The sequence below is a fragment of the Adiantum capillus-veneris genome, chromosome 21 (assembly GCF_014529385.1).
Source record: "Adiantum capillus-veneris isolate H3 chromosome 21, ASM1452938v2, whole genome shotgun sequence".
Lineage (NCBI taxonomy): Eukaryota > Viridiplantae > Streptophyta > Polypodiopsida > Polypodiales > Pteridaceae > Adiantum > Adiantum capillus-veneris.
Window position 1 is genome coordinate 107,621,457 of NC_140951.1, and position 3,778 is coordinate 107,625,234.

The 3,778-nt window shown below is 43.6% G+C and overlaps 1 pseudogene; it reads right to left on the minus strand.

Moving 5' to 3' along the window:
- Positions 1-413: 413 nt before the first annotated feature.
- Positions 414-3,188, minus strand: LOC147431493 (putative clathrin assembly protein At4g32285 pseudogene; annotated as a pseudogene).
- Between the last annotated feature and the right edge of the window lie 590 nt (positions 3,189-3,778).

Consider the following 3,778-nt stretch of genomic DNA (forward strand, 5'->3'; position numbering starts at 1 on the left):
GCTAAGTAGGCCACTGCAACTATGAACAGTATGGTAACTTCAAAGTGAACATTAGAGGATTTCGAAATGAGAGTCATTAGATCATGGAAAACCAAATCTACTGAGTTATTAACAAACAAAAAAGCTGCTTTGCGCTGCTTGTATACAAGGAGCAAAGCTATTGATTTGGTTGTCTTATCGGACTGATTCAACCTTCATTACAGTGGATATCTTTGGTGAAGCCAACTTACAAGCATGCCTCACATAGAAACACCGTTGAATTATCGCAATTTATAGGAAACAGAATGTATGTGAACCTCGTCAATGCAAGTGAGAAGGAAGACCCAAAGAGAAAAAGACATTTAACAACTTTGAGACCGCCATGGAAATGAGATAATACCACGACAAATACCTACGCCAACCTCCCAGAATCATCACACAAGCAAAGCAAAATTTGTTTACTCAGAACTTCACACTACACATGTATGATCCATATGATGCCTATGCACATGTGATGCCTATAAGCACATGTGCACATACATGGCTCCTTTAACCCTGTTAAGTCTTGACTTTGTTGTACTGCAACTGGGTTTTACATATCATGGGGAAGGGCGCATCTCACTCAAAATGAACAGAGCAAGCCTCTCACCGAATGATGGCTCGGGTAATAGAGGAGCATAAGTTGTAGAAACAAAGATAAAGAGCAAGGGAAGAACAAAGAGCTTGCAAAGCCATTTAACAACCCACAAACTGATAAGCACATATGCTTTAAACTCATTGCAGGGCATGGAGCTTCGACATAGTCAACTCAAGAAGCAAACCGCTGGCAGCCAACCTATCGGTAATATGGATTCATCCCATAATATGAGACAGGATAAGCTGCAGGTTGGAAAGAAGCTGCATATGGGTTACTGGGAAATTTCATCATACCTATGTGGCCCTGCATCATTGCTTGTTGATACTGAATCCATTGCTGCTGCTCCTGCACAAGTAGCTGTTGTTTCTGTGTCAACTCAGACATCTGAACATATGCAGGTGGAGGCACACTCACAGAAGCGGCAAACGGGTCATCCGATAAGGCTGTAGCGGCCGCTGGCGGTGCAGGGAGGGCCAGAAAGTTGCTTTGTGACCGGCCTGGCATGGCTACACTACTAGCACTCCCTGAAGGGGCAGTGGCAGTGAGCGTCTTCTGGCGATCCAACCCTTGTTCATACAAACTGTCCAAAAGCAAATTGTTGAATCCTCCTGCCAATGTCTTTCCACTAGGCTTTGACAAATCACTCTCAGTGTCTAATAGAGCTAGCTCCCAACCAGCAGCATCATTATTTGATTTGCCCAATGCTCCTGTCCCACCCACTGATGCAGTGCTTTGATCCTCGTTAGCCGAAAAAGATTCCCACTTGCTGTTAACTTTAGTCTCTGAACCAGAAAACAAAGCAAGTGCAAGCTTGTTTTCATGCTCTTCCATCGACACTGCCGGCTCATTTATGTTGATAAAGTCTGCATTTCTGTCATCATTATTGACAGAAACTGGATTTGGTTTGGCTGAAGGGACAGCTGTCACAGACTCATTGGCAGGAAGTGGAGGAGCAGGCAAAGCTTTTATGCCATTCATCTCATAATCTGCTTCTTCTGTGGCTTCATGTCGAGGGCTTGAGGCCCTTGGGACTGGGCTTCTGGGTCTCCTAAAACCTCGATCTGCGTCAGAACGATTCCGCAAGAAATCTTCCATAGTCTCAAGCATTTCATCAGAGACTTTCTCCACCGTTGGATATTCAGTTGTCCTGCATATTCCCAAAGCTTTACAAAAACTATAAAATGAAATGAGATCATCGATTTGCTTGGCTGCTCTGCTGTATATGTCAAACACTTTGCTACACTCTCTTGGCTCCATGTCGAAGAAGGCATCAAGTAGTATGGCCAATCCATCACGGATATCCGTATATAGCACAAAGCTTTCCCTCACCACCAGATAGAGGGCAATATTCACTAGCCGGTTGACCTTTGCCATTCCAGTTGGCCTGCAAGCTAACACGCGGTCAAGCGCGCGCTGAAGAAAAGGAAAACTTTCCAATAGCTCCTCTGGTTTCATGTCTTTAATAGCTTTGCTCTGCTGTTGCTGAGCTAGTCTCCCTTGATCTTCAGAGTCCCTAGATCCGTAAGCATCATTGTAGCGACCAGTATCACTGTAATCATATCTAGACTCATTGTAAGGGGATCTCCGCCCCTGCTTTTGCCAAGATGCAAATGAACCAATCGAGGTGCAGTCCAGGCGTTCATCTAAGTAGAGGCCATAAGCATGAATAAATGCAGAAAAATCCCAACCATTTGAATGAGCCTCATCTCGAAAATCTGAAGCATTCAGGACATGCAGACCCCGTCTGCCAGAGAGTGTAAGCTCCTGTTCAAAAGCAGAATCTCCATCTCTCAACAGGCGATGGGCAAGCATTAGGGCTTTGAGGGCCACAATCCAGTCATGAGTCTTACTCAGACGCTTGGAAATAGCCTGGACGCATGAACTAACATAAGACCTTGAATAGGACGTCAAGTGGAGAACCTCTTGCACATATTTCTCCTCCATCGGAGTGTCATCATGGCTCGTAGCCTTCACAATAGCTACTTCAAGGTCAGCTACACCTGCACTTGCTACCTTGGCTAAGGAGATGCTAGTCTGATCCTTCAAAACCCCCATGGCACTGCGAAGTGACACCTGCATTGGAGCCATCTTCACGGACGTAGATCAAACGCACAGGTGCGCCGGTGATGAAAAGCTCACACAAGAGAAAATAGAAACTGCTACAGGGACAATGAGAGAAAAGCTTTCTGGAGAGCTTGAGACTGGCGATGTGAGAAAATGGGGAAAAAATCCGTAAATACTGGGCAAGTCTCCAAGGTGGAACTCTGATAGAAAGATTAACTCTAAATATCTAAATGGCAGAGCTTGCCGAAGTAGATCATGCTGAAGCAGCAGGCCCTGAGGTGGAAAAATGACAGATCGGAAGCAAGGTAAAGCACGGTACCTTGTCAGATCGGAGGCTCTGAGGGACGGGAGAGATGCCTTGCAGGACTGACTGGCTATGGAGTTTGGAAGCCGTCTGCGACTCGCGAGGGGAGAGAGGGAGGACGAAGAGAAAACCTTGGAAACCTCGGCTCTCTACTCGTACAAAAAGCCTCTTCACTGTCTGCAACGAAGGACCAGCATTTGGAAATGCTCAAAAGTTTGGAAAAAAAAATTGTTGCTGAGTCAAATTAGCATAAAGATTTCTAGACGTAGGCTGATTCACACGATGGAACGAAATAAGAGGGCTAGAGATACAATTTCCAACAAGGTGACTTCAACTTTCTCTACGTTCACATCGTGCAGTTGAGAGATGCTTGGATTAATCTTGTGTTGCCCCCATATATTCAAATGGCGCTGATAAAAAAGATCGATCGTGCATCCTCTATGTTCAAATAATGCAAGTAGACGATGCTTGAACACCATCATGCTGCCATAAATAAATTTACATTTTCTTATTAAAAATACTAAAATATTTTTTGTTTTAATTTTTTTGCAAAGGGTGCCACAAATGATTTAAAAATTGAACACAATAATTTTATTAAAACTTTTGATTTATTTATTTTTAACCACAAATCATGTTATACTTAAGAACAAGGCTTGCCAAAAGCATTTTTCCTAACCAAAGAAATCAAGGGCACACTTGAAGGTTTGCTTGTTTTTATGTCAAAGTATTAAAGATTTGTCGGTTTTTACATTAAAACTTGTAAATATTTACAGATGTTTGGCATGGCCATCTCA